This window comes from Euprymna scolopes, chromosome 44 (genome assembly GCF_053919585.1).
Source record: "Euprymna scolopes isolate OS-2025 chromosome 44, ASM5391958v1, whole genome shotgun sequence".
NCBI lineage: Eukaryota > Metazoa > Mollusca > Cephalopoda > Sepiida > Sepiolidae > Euprymna > Euprymna scolopes.
Window position 1 is genome coordinate 11463995 of NC_136525.1, and position 16630 is coordinate 11480624.

At 34.3% G+C, this 16630-nt stretch overlaps 1 pseudogene; it reads right to left on the minus strand.

Moving 5' to 3' along the window:
* Window positions 1–4664: 4664 nt before the first annotated feature.
* On the minus strand, window positions 4665–4798 carry LOC145268930 (U2 spliceosomal RNA; annotated as a pseudogene).
* Between the last annotated feature and the right edge of the window lie 11832 nt (window positions 4799–16630).

The window sequence follows — 16630 nt, forward strand, 5'->3', positions numbered from 1 at the left end:
TACTTGGGGGGATCATCGGATTTTTATCTGTTTGTCAACTGTTTCAGACATGTAGAAATTTTTTTAATGTTTTTTCATCCGCTGTTAAGAGGTTTTGAAGATGCTGAGCGTAGTGGTCGGCCATCGGATGTTGTCAAAGATCAATTAAGAGCCTTAGCTCTGTCGCGTTTATTGTTTTTTTATCATCTGTGTGTTTGTGGTGTAGTCTCTGGCTTTGGTAGAAGTCATCTTAGACGATGAGAACATTTTATGGTAAGGGCAACAATCACAACAACTGTATATATATCTATATTTAAAGTGAAATTGTGTGTGTGTATGTCTGCGTGTGTGTACATTTCCCTACCAAACTACTCTGACAATTTTCAGTCTACAGACTCGAGATTTGATATAAGGGGTATTGAGATTTAAGAAAGTTTTTTTAATCTGTTTTTGGCCAGAAATTTGTCTGTCAAGGGGTCAAATTCAACGATTTGACCTTTGAAAACTCTACCAAACTCCTCCGCTAATTTTAGGTCTAAACGCTTGAAATTTTAGATGTAGGTGTTTCAAACAGATTCGAATATATATATATATACATATATAAGTTCGTTTTTAATATGAATGCATATGCATAGAATTATGTATAGAATTATAAAAATTGAAAAGTTATGCTGTTTCAATTAATGCAAGTATCAGCAAATTCATAGCTTCACTATAATATTCATTTCCTAATATCTTTCCTCTGATGAGAAGACTGCATTTCTTTGAAACGCTGCGTATTAAGGAAATTTTAATATATCATATATTTTTTTATTATTATTCAGTTTTCACCCCAAACAAGGCACAGTGCCACTTTAAAGCAGGGGGCTACTATTGGGGACATAAGCTGCAGGGATATAATGAAGGGCGATGAGCAGCAAGATATATATATGGTATTTGTTTTTGTTTTGCAATACTTTTTGAATGAATTCAATTATACATGCGAAAGTGCATTTTTACCTAAATGCGAGTGTGGAATAATTTCCCCTTTAACCAATTTTGGTACCCCCAAATGGGGAGCGGCCTATGAATTATTTTAAAAATATAATTATCTACTGACACATTTTTCGTCGTCTATGACTCATCAGAGTGGCTGAATCTAGCCATCTATATATAACGTCAAAAAATCCAACTTTATAGGTTTATAGATACATAGATAAATTATGGTATAAAAATTAAGATGTTTTTTTAAACAATATTTTATACCATTTTAATTTTTATACCATTCTTAAAATAAATTAAATGAATAAACGATATTTTCAAACTGCTAATATTTCATCTTATCCACTCGTTGCATACTGTATACATATATATATTTTATCTATAAAAGTGAGAATGTGTGTTTGTATGTTTGTGTGTGTGTGTGTGTGTGTTTGTGTGAGGATAACTCTCAACCTATATACTCAACGAATTTTTTGATCAATAGACTTGAAATTTGGTATATAGGATATTCAGACATGTATAAAAAATTTTAATCAGTTTCCATCCGAAAAAAAAAAAAGAAAAAAAAAGCTGCTAAGTGGGTCAAAGTTTAAAAATCAGTACTTGGGGGGGGGGGGTTGCGGTCGGATTTTTATCTGTTTGTCAACTGTTTCATGACTGCGCATGCGTGAATCGTTCACATGACGGCTATGTTAAAAATAAGTAGGTTTGATAACACTTTTTAAAGAGCGTGTAAAGTTGGCCTAATGGTTATCGTACTTGACTAACTGTAATGAACTGTTTAGAAAAAATATAATACTCGCATACATCAGTTTCTTTCCGTTTTTTTTTTAATTATTTTTAATTATTATTTTTTTTTACTATATTGGGTACAATATAATAATAAGTTATATATGCTGATGACACCACGCTCTATAACAGGCACGACAGGAAAACAAATGAACATATATCTAAAGTAATGGCAGAAACACTAGAGGATGACCTCCAATCAGTAGTGGAATGGGGACATAAATGGATGGTCACGTTCAATGCCGCCAAGACTAAACTAGTTTCCTTCAATAATTACAAGAAACCTTCTCTACCACCTATAGCAATGGCCAACGACTCTTTATCTGTGAGTACGTCTTTCAAGCTCCTTGGCCTAACGTGTACAGGAAACATGAGTTGGAACAGTTACATCGAGGGCATTGCCAGGGCCACTGCAAGAAAGGTGGGCTCTCTCTACTGTGCTAGAAAACTACTAACACCCGAAAGTATCCTGTACCTCTATAAGGCAACCATTCGCCCATGTATGGAGTATTGCTGTCATATTTGGGCTGGTGCATTGGCTACTAGTCTCTCGCTCCTTGACCGGGTTCAAAAGAGAGTCGCAAATCTGATAGGCCCTAAACTGGCATCTAAGCTTCAGCCTCTGTCCCATCGACGAAACGTTGCATCCCTCTGCCTGTTCTACAAGTATTTTAATGGTGAATGCTCTGATGAACTGCAAGCACTTGTGTCCCCACGACGTGAACACCCTCGACAGACCCGACAAGCTGCAAAATCCCACCCTCACACTGCAGAGATCCCTAGATGTAAAAGATCTTTCTACTCCGGTAGTTTCTTCCCCAGAACCGCTAGACTTTGGAATTCCATTCGAGGTCACTGCTTACCCAACTGTACTGACATGCAGAAGTTCAAGTGCAACGTGAACCAACATCTTGCTGCCCAAATCCTTACATAGTACCCCAGTAGCTGTCTCCCCTGATAGTAGCCCCCTACACCAAAGTGGCAATGTGCCTTGTTTGGGGTGAAAATGTAATAAAAAAAAAAAAAATTTTTTTAAGTTGAAGATTGGCTCTGATAATAAATTAAATATCATATTTATGTGTATTTTACGTCCAGGCTATGCCAGATGACCTATTGGTATCGTACCTATAAAGTTGATTTTATTTTTCTTAGACTTACATTGATATACTCAGTCATGAATATGTGAGCGACTACATGAAGGTTAACTAATTTGCATATTCCTTTGAAAAAAACTAATGTTAAGTAATTACTTATTCATTTTTGATGGTTTCTTAATAAATGACTGGTTTCATTTCACTATTACGCTGAATTCTGTTTATGCATAGTATTTACATTCTGCATAATTGAGTCAAATTTTAAATTAAAACAGTTTAGCAGACAGAAATATTTTTATATATCCTTATATCTATCTATATACCTATAAAGTTGAGTTTTTTTTTTTTTTATCTCGCTCAGACATTGATATTAAAGGCCTACTTTTTCTACTTTCTGATCGCCGCGTAGCGAGGAAAACAGAAACTGGCCTCCAGCGCAAAACTAGGTCAAACATCACGCGACTTAACGTTCTCGCACCTGTTAATTTCCCTTTATAAACGTCAACTTAACACACTTATCCATTCGTCTATTCCCGTGGTTGAGATGGTTAGGTCGCAGGGTTTTTTTTTTTCCATTTCCTTTCCACCTCCGCATCAAAGGTTCCGGGTTCAAGCCTACCTTTCTACTAAAACTTTTTTTCTTTTACACCTCCAAACACCCGGCCAACGTTTTTCTTTTTTTTTAAACAGGGTTTTTTTTTATCTAACCCCCCCCCCAACACACACACACACACACACACCTCAAAACACCCGGGCAACACCGGGTACGCCCCACTAGTCTTCTATATATATAAAAGCCAAAAATCGGTGTGTATGTATGTATGTATGTATGTATGTATGTATGTTTGTTTGTAACGCTAAAACTTTTGAAAGACGGAACCAGAGTTGACAAATTTGGTATCATATTGCACCTTGATCACCCGGATGACAAATATCGAAATTTCACGTCAAACGGACCAGTAGAAAGGGGTCAACTGATCGTTTTTCTCCTAGGGGGGCCCCCCAAAAAACCTGTCATTTTAACGTTATTCAATACGTGTCACGTGACGTGACGTCAGCTCAAACTTTTGACAGACACAACCAAAGTTGACAAATTATGTATCATATTGAACCTTGATCACCCGCATGACAAATATCGAAATTCCACACCAAACGGACCATTAAAAGGGGGTGAACTGATCATTTCTCTCCTAGGGGGGCCCCCCAAAAAACCTGTCATTTTAATGTTAATATTACATAATCCAAAAACGCTTAGTCATGTCACGTGACGTGACGTCAACATCCAGTAATGGCGAACAAATGTAAACAAACACTTTGTTTTACCGATACTTTTGTAATTTCTCTTCTGCTTTGTTCTAGAGATTATTAAACTCCATGACAATGTCTCCAACGTATTTAACTGGTTAAAAATAGTATTTATACAAGAGTTTTAACGAAAAATATCAGGAAAAAATGTACAGGAATAAAAAAAAATTCAGCTTTCAAAATATTCGTCGATAAAAAAACCGATCTTTATATTTACGCTAGCCATTTTGTATATTACCACGTGACCTGCTATCTCTTAAACTGGAGGGGGGGGATCCACTTGAATCCAACAAAACCAGTAATTTTTTTTTTCTATTATATATACATCATTTTCTATAAAATTAAGTGTAGACTTTATAATTAAAACAAAAAATGTTATTCATACTAAAAAAAAAAAACGCTTAGTCATGTCACGTGACGTGACGTCAACATCCACTAATGGCGAACAATTGTACCTATTTACTATGCCTCCCCACGGGACAGAGTTAGACACCAGGGTCGTTTTTTAACGTGGAGAAAAGGTACAAAAATAAAAATTGTCTCAGTCGTGGAGGATTTCTCCTCCACCGAAAGAGAACAAGAAATAGAAGTGCAGCATCTGAAGAACAGATACTACACTTTGATCTTGACCAAAAGGCCAAGAATGCGAACAATTGTAAATAACAACTTTTTTCACAAAACCAACACCGTCTTTCTTTTTTTTCTCTCTCTTTCTCTCTCTCACCCACTTACTCTTCCCTCTCTCTCACCCTCTTTCTCTTGACGTCACACCACTGTTAAACTGTGGGGGGGGGGGGAACACATTCCCAGGCATTATCTCCTATAGATGCACATTTTATTAGAAATTCAGCTTTCAAAATATTAGACGATAATAAAAATATAAAACCAACACCCTCTTTCTCTTTTCTCTCTCTCTCACCAACTTACTCTTCTCTCTCTCTCACCCTCTTTCTCTTGACCTCCTACTACTGTTAAACTGTGTGTGTGTGTGGGGGGGGAAGAGGCAGCTTGAAAACCAACAAAAACAGTGCACAGTTTCCCAAGCATTTGGGGTGGGAAGGGGGGGAAGAAGCCGAGCGCACAGTTTCGTGTGAGAGAGAGAGAACAATTCTCAACCTATATACTCAACAAATTTTTTATCTACAGATTTGAAAGTTTGTATATAGGGTATTCAGACATATGGAAATATATCTAGCATAATCTATCTATTATATCTATAAAAGTGAAAATGTGTGTGTGTGTGTGAGGTAGCCAGAGAGAGAGAGAGAGAGAGAGAGAGAGAGAGAGAGAGAGAGAACAATTCTCAACCTATATATTCAATACATTTTTTATCTACAGATTTGAAAATTTGTATATAGGGTATTCAGACATATGGAAATATATCTAGCATAATCTATCTATTATATCTATAAAAGTGAAAATGTGTGTGTGTGTGTGTGTGTGTGCGTAAGAGAGAGAGAGAACAATTCTCAACCTATATACTCAACGTATTTTTATCTACGGATTTTAAACTTTGTATATAGGGTATTCAGACATATAGAAATATATCTAGCATAATCTATACATTATATCTATAAAAGTGAGAATGTGAGTGTGTGAGAGAGAGAGAACAATTCTCAACCTATATATTCAACAAATTTTTTACCTACAGATTTGAAAATTTGTATATTGGGTATTCAGACATATGGAAATATATCTAGCATAATCGATCTATTATATCTATAAAAGTCAGAATGTTTGCGTGTGGTTGTGTGTGTAAGGTTGCGAGAGAGAGAGAGAGAGAGAACAATTCTCAACCTATCTATTCAATAAATTTGTTATCTACAGATTAGACCATTTGTATATAGGGTATTCAGACATATGGAAATATATCCAGCATAATCTATCTATTATATCCATAAAAGTGAGAATGTGTGCGTGAGAGAGAGAGAGAGAGAGAGAGAGAGAGAGTAAGTACAATTCTCACCCTATATATTCAACAAATTTTTTATCTACCGATTAGAAAATTTGTATATAGGGTATTCAGACATATGGAAATATATCTAGCATAATCTATCTATTATATCTAGAAAAGTGAGAATGTGTGTGAAAGAGAGAGAGAGAAGAGAGAGAGAGAGAACAATTCTCAACCTATATATTCAACTAATTTTTATGTACAGATCTGAAAATTTGTATACAGGGTATTCAGACATATGGAAATATATCTAGCATAATCTATTATATCTATAAAAGGTAGAATGTGTGTGTGTGTGTGTGAGTGAGTGAGTGAGTGAGTGAGTGAGAGAGAGAGAGAGAACAATTCTCAACCTATATACTCAACAAATTTTGTATCTACAGATTTGATAATTTGTATATAGGGTATTCAGACATAAGGAAATATATCTAGCATAATCTATCTATTATATCTATAAAAGTGAGAATGTGTGTGAAAGAGAGAGAGAGAGAACAATTCTCAACCTATATATTCAATAAATTCTATCTTTACAGATTTGAAAATTTGTATATAGGGTATTCAGACATTTGGAAATATATCTAGCATAATCTATTATATCTATAAAAGTGAGAATGTGTGTGTGAGAGAGAGAGAAAGAACAATTCTCAACCTATATACTCAACAAATTTTTTATCTACAGATTTAAAAATTTGTATATAGGGTATTCAGACATATAGAAATATATCTAGCATAACCTATCTATTATATCTATAAAATGACCATGTGTGTATGTGTGAGAGAGAGAGAGAGAGTCAGAGAGAGAGAGAGAGAACAATTTTCAGCTTGTGTGTGTGTGAGAAAGAGAGAGAGAGAAAGAGAGGAAGGAAAATTCTCACCCTATATATTCAACAAATTTTTTATCTACATATTAGAAAATTTGGATATAGGGTATTCAGACGTATGGAAATATATCTAGCACAATCTATCTATTATATCTATAAAAGTGAGAATGTGTGTGTGAGAGAGAGAGAAAGAGAGAGAGAGAGAACAATTCTCAACCTATATATTCAACTAATTTTTTATCTACAGATTTGAAAATGTGTATATTGGGTATTCAGACATATGTAAATATATCTGGCATAATCTATGTATTATATCTATAAAAGTGTGAATGTGAGTGATGGAAAGAGCAAAAAATTCTCAACCTATATAACCTATAAAAGTGAGAATATGTGTGAGAGAGAGAGAGAGAGAGAGAACAATTCTCAACCTATATATTCCACACATTTTTGGGCACAGATTTGGAAATTTGTATATAGGGTAGGCAGACATATAGAAATATATCTAGCATAATCTATCTATTATATCTATAAAAGTGAGAACTTGTGTGTGTGTGTGTGTGTGAGAGAGAGAGAGAGAACAATTCTTAACCTACATACTCAACAAATTTTTTACCTACAGTTTAGAAAATTTGTATATAGGGTATTCAGACATATGGAAATATATCTAGCATAATCTATCTATTATAACTACAAAAGTTAGAATGTGTGTGTGAGAGAGAGAGAGAGAACAATTCTAAACCTATATATTCAACAAATTTTTTATCTACAGATTTGAAACTTTGTATATAGGGTATTCAGACATATGGAAATATATCTAGCATAATCTATCTATTTTATCTATAAAAGTGAGAATGCGTGTGTGTGAGATAGCGAGAGAGAGAGAGAGAAAAAGAGAGAGATAAAAATTCTCAACCTATACATTCAACAAATTTTTTATCCACAGATTTGAACATTTGTATATAGGGTGTTCAGACATATAGAAATATATCTAGCATAATCTATCTATTATATGTATAAAAGTGAGAATGTGTGTGTGTGTGAGAGAGAGGACAATTGTCAACCTATGTATACAACAAATTTTTTATCTACAGATTTCAAAATTTGTATATTGGGCATTCAGACATATTTTAATATATCTGGCATAATCTGTCTATTATATCTATAAAAGTGAGAATGTGTGTGATAGAGAGAGAGAGAACAATTCTCAACCTATATACTCAAAACATTTTTTATCTACAGATTTGAAAATTTGTATATAGGGTATTCAGACATATGGAAATATATCTAGCATAATCTATTATATCTATAAAAGTGAGAATGTGTGTGTGTGTGTGAGAGAGAGAGAGAGAGAGAGAGAGAGAGAGAACAATTCTCAACCCATATACTCAACAAATTCTTTATCTACAGATTTTAAAATGTGTATATAGAGTATTCATACAAATAGAAATATATCTAGGATAATCTTTCTATTATATCTATAAAAGTGAGAATGTGTGTGTGTGTGAGCGAGAGAGAGAGAGAGAGAGAGAGAACAGTTCTCAACCTATACATTCAACAAATTTTTATATATAGGGTATTCAGAAATATCGAAATATATCTAGCATAATCTATTATATCTTTAAAAGTTAGAATGTGTGTGTGTGAGAGATAGAGAGAACAATTCTCAACCTATGCACTCTACAAATTTTTTATCTACAAATTAGAAAATTTGGATATAGGGTATTCACACATATGGAAATATATCTAGCATAATCTATCTATTATATCTATAAAAGTTAGAATGTGTGTGTGAGGTAGCCAGAGAGAGAGAGAGAGAGAGAGTAAGAACAATTTTCAACCTATATATTCAACAAATATTTGATCTACAGATTAGAAAATTTGTATATAGGGTATTCAGACATATGGAAATATATCTAGCATAATCTATCTATTATATCTCTAAAATTGAGAATGTGTGTGTGAGAGAGAGAGAACAATTTTCAACCTATATACTCAACAAATTTTTTTATCTACAGATTTGAAAATTTGTATATAGGGTATTCAGACATATGGAAATAAATCTAGAGTAATCTATCTATTATATCTATAAAAGTGAGAATGCGTGTGTGTGTGAGAGAGAGCGACACAGAACAATTCTCAACCTATATATTCAACAAATTTTTTATGTACAGATCTGAAATATCACATTTGTATAGAAGTAGAAATCTTGATACCTACTCTGATACCTAATAAAAGAAAGGACACTCTTTAGGGCGGATTTTGATTATAACAAGTCACTAATTAGAAATTATAATAAACATTCTAATAATTTAAGAATTTTACCAAAATAAAATTGCATGGTAATCACCCAATTTCTGCCACAAAATTTTGATTGGCAGAACTCATAAACATAAAATATATATTTTCTAATTTCATCTTTTTTTTTTCTTTTTACATAATCTGGTTTGATGTTTTCCCAAATATTCAAATCACTATATTTTGCTGCTTAATATCAAATACAGCAACTGAGTTATTTTTATGCATCAAACAATTACATTTTCTCATTCATCCAAACTAATCACTGAACATCAATTTCATATTTTCTTCACTAAAATATTACTGTGCTTGATGTCATCAAGTGGAGCGGATCATTTTTTTTTCATTTGTTCACACATTTTTCCAATTTATATATATTTTAAAGATTCTTAGCCTATGTCATTGCATACCAATCTGTTTATTAAAAGTTAAGGTTCACTGTAAACACATATGTTACACCAAAATAAAAACGCTTCAGATAATGTCTTGATATTCAATTCAGTTTCTCACATGACATCTTATGAAGTTAGTAGAAATGTTACAGACTTTTGAATCTCAAACACTTTCAATACTGTGCACTGATATTTTCTTTTTTGCAATATAAGCACATTCATGATTTTTTTTACAAACGTTAAAAACTTTCACATTGTGTAGCAATATACTGAAACAATTATAAAAATATTTGTTTTTATTTTGAATGATGCAGGGCATCTGAAGAGAGATTTTTCTAACAAAATGAAAGTATAATTTTTAGCAATAGGTATCTAGGAAAAGGCCACTACATATGTTATAAGTTCCAAATTTCCACAACCTGGCAAATACTGGTACATGCTAGCAAATTTAGATTTGCAATTACAAAATATGATTCTAATTTTTTCCTTTGCTCTTTATTCTAACACTACACTAAGTTTACTGTGTTATTTCGCTACAGTTGATATTGTGTAGAACAATAAGAAAATCATAGTGAACAATGCATTCAACAAAATTTCACACACATTTCTAGATACCTATATCTAATAAGTTCAAAAGAAAGGACACACTTAGGGAGGTATTTTGGTGGTCAAGTCACTAAAAAGAGATTAGCTGGTTTCCCGGCATAGCCCAGGATATAATAAAGATTGACTGAAATACATGTTCTAGCTGGTTTCTAGGCGTTGCCAGGGATGTAATATAGACACATTATGTTGTATATTACCTGTTCTCTTCTCCCTAAGGTAAAACAATTTCATATACATGCTGTAAATTACCTATGCTAGGGATAAAACATGAACAATATCAGTCCTAGGGTAGATAAAACAAATAATACATAGAGATGAAAGATTCCTCTCCCCTAAGAATCAAACATATGTTCAATATCTGCTTTTGTTTTTTCATTGTTTATACGGTCCCGAGCAACGCCGGGTAGCCCTGCTAGTCTATATATATAAAAGCCAAACGTCTGTGTGTATGTATGTATGTTTGTTTGTAACGCTAAAACTTTTGAAAGACGGAACCAAACTTGACAAATTTGGTATCATATCGAAGTCCCATCACCCGGATGACAAATATCGAAATTTCACGTCAAACGGACCACTAGAAGTTGGTGAACTGATCAGTTATCTTCGAGGGGGGGGCCCCAAAAAAACTGTCATTATCTATATATATAAAAGACAAATGTTTGTTTGTTTGTAACGCTAAAACTTGAGATGAAAGATTCCTCTCCCCTAAGAATAAAACATATGTTCAATATCTGCTTTTGTTTATACGGTCCCGAGCAACGCCGGGTAGCCCTGCTAGTCTATATATATAAAAGCAAAACGTCTGTGTGTATGTATGTATGTTTGTTTGTAACGCTAAAACTTTTGAAAGACGGAACCAAACTTGACAAATTTGGTATCATATCGAAGACCCATCACCCGGATGACAAATATCGAAATTTCACGTCAAACGGACCACTAGAAGTTGGTCAACTGATCAGTTATCTTCGAGGGGGGCCCCCAAAAAACCTGTCATTATCTATATATATAAAAGACAAATGTTTCTTTGTAACGCTAAAACTTGAGATGAAAGATTCCTCTCCCCTAAGAATAAAACATATGTTCAATATCTGCTTTTGTTTTTTCATTGTTTATACGGTCCCGAGCAACGCCGGGTAGCCCTGCTACTCTATAATATAAATCTCACTTGTCTGTTTAAATGTATGTATGTATGTCTGCCTAAAACTTTTGACAGAGGCAGCATATTTTCACGAGATTGATATCGTTTTGAAGCTCGACCCTTCAGACAACAAATATAAAAAAAATTGGCCAAAAACATTAATTCCTTCATTCTCAACTGGGCACTTTTCTACAAGGAGGGGTCGCTTTTTCCGCCGATATTTTCGAAAGTCATCCCTTTTTTCCGATTGAGTAGCCTTAATTTAAATGTTCACCACTTCCGGTTTGGCGATAGACGCAAGAGGAAAGACGTCACGTTTTTTTTTTTTTTTTTTTTTTTTTTTTCACGTTCTTTTCCTCCTTTGCTGTACGGGTTCGAGCCTGCCTGCCTACTACCACTTTTTTTTTTTTTTTTTTTTTGCTCAACACACACCTCCAAACATCCGGGCAACGCCAGGCACCCAAGCTTGTTTAATATATAGGGTATTATGCATATTATACGACCAGCAACGCTGAGTGGCCTGCTAATACCGATATATTCAATTCGATTCCAAAAAATTTGGCAAAAAATAAAGCAAGAATATTACAATTGCAATTTATGGAAAGAGGGTAGATATTTGCACAGAAGATGAAACAGTAGCCCAGCATCCACCTTGAGTTGCTTCATCTTTCGCTCATTTGCTACATCTCCTGGAAGTCCATTCCAAATTCCAGGGATCCTGATTGAGAAAGCAACCCTCCTCCGGTCCAATCGAAAACGTGGTGAAATAGTTTCTAGTAATGCCTACGCAAACCTCTTCCCTAGAGGGATCATAATGGACTTCTAATTGTTGTCGAATTAGCGGAATTCATAAGTGGTTCCTGCTGAGAAGAGCAGCGGATTTTAAGATCAGTAGGAAGCTTCAATATATTATGTATACACAAAAAACAAAATGATGATAGAGATTTCTTATCAGCATATTCGGCGCTTCTACACTATCGGAACGACATTTTGTAGTCGATAAATGGCGTTTTCAGATAATAAAAAATAATGGTTTCTACTGATTTTTTTTTTGTCAATTCTAATAAGTTACGATGGTAGCTTCCAAATTATGCAGTCGAAATTATCTGAATATTACTGAATTAATAATAATAAAAAAAAAAACTTTAATCTTAGTAAGTGAAAAATTTATTTTTATTTTATAAAATAAATCGAAACGGAAAATTACCTCCCTTTCGAACTCGCCTGTGTCTTACATAAGCAAATACGATTGTTTTCTTCAAATTCTATTTTTTTATTTTCTCTAATAAAAAAATTTCTACTTCATCGACTTTCGTAATTTTTGGATATAATCATCTTAAAAATACAGAGAATACATAGATATCAATGTTTTCATTGTGAAATTCAGTTTTACGATTTCCGAAATTTCGTTATGATTTTGTAAAAGCGCCACATATGCATTTGGATCCGACATGGAAAAAACAAAAAATTCGGATCCAAGGAAAAACGGAAACAGGGAAAAGTTTAAAATCTCTATCTCTACTACTGTTATATAAAAGAAACTGTTTTCGTTCCCTATGGACTCGAAAACAGCTGGATCGATTTTGTATGAAATTTCACACAAAGATACTTTATGTGCCTGGCAGTGTTCTTGGATAGGTTTTGTGTCAGAATATCTGAAGCGATAATTGAAATAATCCGATGAAAAAAGGAACAGGTGCTTTTGACCAAAGTTAACACCTTACACAGCCTAACATCACAAGTGTATTTGAGTAGTGTTATTATCACACAAGCTGAAAGGTCCGACATATAAAATCAACAGTAGGTTCTTTGATATGACAGGGGTGCGTTCGAAATGAATGTTTCTGTTTAAAGCACAACTTCATGATGATGCTTGACTTTTTTGAATTTTAAACTTAAATTCAAGCCATTATCACCGCACAAGCAGTAAGGTCAGGCATATAAAATCAACAGTAGGTACTTTGATATGACAAGGGCGCGTTTGAAATAGAATGTTTCCTCTCAGAGCACAATTGAAGTATGATACCTGATTTTTGTATTTTAAACTTTAAATCAAGCTTTCTTTCTATATATATAAAAGCGAAATTGGCTGTGTGTCTGTCTATGTACATTTCCCTACCAAATTACTCTGTCAATTTTTAGTCTACAGACTCGAGATTTGACATAAGGAGTATTGAGATTTGGGAAAATCTTTTTAATTGGTTTTTGGCCAGAAATTTGTCTGTCAAGGGGTCAAAGTTTAACGATTTGACCATTGAAAACTCTACCAAACTCCTCCGCCAATTTTGGGTCTAAACACTTGAAATTTATGCTGTAGGTTCTTTGGACATGGCTCAAACTTTTTAACTCGATTTTAGCCCAAAAGAGTAAATGTTAAGGGGTCATAATTGGGGTCAAAGTTTTAAAAAATTTTACCTCTCAGCCAATTTTTGGTCTAAACATTTGAAATTTTACATAAAGTGTATTCAGACATACGGCAAGCTTTTTAATCGTTTTTTGGGGGGGAAATTTGAGCTACCAAGGGGTCAAAGTTCAAAAGAGTTGACTTTTTCGGTTTCGGTCTCTAGCAAACTATTCGGCCAATTATGTGTCTAAACATTTGAAATTTTACATAAAGGGTATTCAGACATGCAGCAAGCTTTTTAATCAGTTTTTAGGTGACAATTTGGTTGCCAAGAGGTCAACGTTGAAATAATTGACCTTTGCAGACTCTACCAAACTCCTCCACCAATTTTGGGTCGAAACACTTGAAATTTTAGATGTAGGTTACCTGAACATGAGTCAAACTTTTTAATATATATATATATACATATGCACATAAAGTTATGAACCGTATATAGGGCCCGAGCAAAGCTGGGCTGAACTGGTAGTTATATATAAAAAATAATTTTATAAAATCAACAGTAGGTTCTCTAAAGTGCAATGTAGACTACAATGTATTGTAGACTTAGTCAATAAGTGACACATGTGCAGCTTTCTCCAAGTCCATCGCGATGGGACCCTGATTAGAGTAGGCAATCAATCGATTCGATTAAAAAAAAATGGGCAATTTCATCGATTTTGTTGACAGTAAAATATAAGAGTATGAAAAATTCGTTGATCACCTTTCAATCCCGGGCAACGTCGAGTCACCATGCTAGTTGTACATAAAAACAGAATAATCTTAGATATTTATTACTGGTGTTTGGTTTGATTCTTTTGTTTTACGGCATATCAAGCCTTTTCTAGTTGCTTATTGCTGCATCCAGTAATTTTGAAAAAAAAGTAATGTTTCAAGTTTTTTTTTTTATCTTCAAATATTTATTTGTGGTGTTCGGTTTGGTGGTTTTGTTTTACGGCATATCAACCCCTTTTTTTTTTTTTAATTATTTAATGCCAACTCCAGTAATTTTGAAAAAAAAAAAAATTTTATTCTTCAAGTTTTTAATTTCAAATATTTATCCATTGTGTTTGGTTTGGTTGTTTTTGTTTTGTGGCATATCGACCCTTTTGGGATTATTTAATGCCGAGTTCAAAAATGTTTGTAAAATGTCATATATTATCCTCAAATATTTATTTATCGTGTTTGGTTTTGTTTTGTTTTTTGTTTGTTTACACAGGAACCATCACTTATCAAGGCCCAGGGGCCGCTCAAGGATGAGTATTAATGGGTATACATTAGTCAATGTGATTATAGTGTAGTAAACATAAGTAGCGGGAATTTTGTAAATTGGATTACTTAGAGTGACGTTCATCAAGAACTTGTTTACATTGGACTTGAAGACAATCAGATTGTAATCAGTGTGAAAGCAGGCAGACGGAAGAGATTTCCACAGGCATGCAGTTCTAAGTAAGAAACTCTGTTCATGGAATCTACATTTAGGTTTAGGTGCAGATAAAGAGTGTGGGAAATTATTGGTTGTGATTTTGCGACATATCAACCCGTTTCAGAATATTTGGTAAAAATTTTTGTGCTTCCAATTCTAAATATCTTTAACTATTTATTCAGGGTGAATATTTTCTTGCTGCCCACCTCCAGCAAGATGAGACAGAAAGCCAGAAAGTAGGTATGTCCACCCAGCGCCCCATGGCCTAGCAAAAATTGCCTGGCATCCTCATTGATATTCCCCAGTAGGGGCGTCCCAGGCAACAAGCGATAAAATTGCTCCACCTGAAAGCCGGGTGGCAAGAGTCAGCGAGGATCGACCTCTTAGTTAATAGCCAGGCGGCATTCCTCATTCCGACAGGTACTGGGCCAGGTTCTTGATATTTCTACCCAAGTCTCCAAGCAACCAAAACAGCAAGAAGACTCATCCTCCAGTAGTTAAAGAATGGGAAGGTATTTATTCTGGGCGTTTGGTTTGGTTGTTTTGTTTTATGGCGTATCAATCCTTTTTGTGTTATTTAATGCAGAATCCAGTCTTTTTGGTAAAAAAAGTTCTTATTATTCCTTATCTGCCAGCCATCCATAATGTCCGCTATCTGTGATTAGGCACGTACAGACTGACTGATGCTGCAATCATTTCCAATTGCTCTCATCTCCTTTATATCGGTTAAACGAGTGTGGATAGAAACTTTATCTTGGAAGATATCATCATCATCATCATCATCGTTTTCATCATCATCATTGATATCATCATCGTCGTCATCAACAACATAATCATCATCATTGACATCATCATCACCATCATCGTCATCATCATCATTGACATCATCATCGTCGTCGTCAGCAGCATCATCATCATCATTGGCATCATCATCATTGACATCATCATCATCATCATCGTCATCATCATTGGCATCATCATCATTGACATCATCATAATCGTCATCATCATCATCATCATCGTTATCATCATCATCATCATCATTGTCATCATCATCATCATCATTGACACCATCATCGTCGTCGTCGTCGTCAACAGCATCATCATCATCATTGACACCATCATCGTTGTCGTCAACAGCATCATCAACATCATCATCCCCATCGTCATCATCATCGTCATCATCATTGTCATCATCATCATCATCGGCATCATCATTGTCATCATCATCATCATCATCATCATTATCATCATCATCATCGTCATCATATTCGCTTTAACATCCTTTAGACATGTTGGAATCCGTTGGACGGCTTTCAAAAATTGACTTCCAAACTGACCTTATCTCTGGCCAGGTCTTTATCTATCCCTCTTTCTATTCTTAACACATTTCCTTGAACTGAACCTGCCAACCTAAAAAAAAAAAAAAACTCTCATCTATTCTTTTAATGTGGTCGGACCATCAAAATC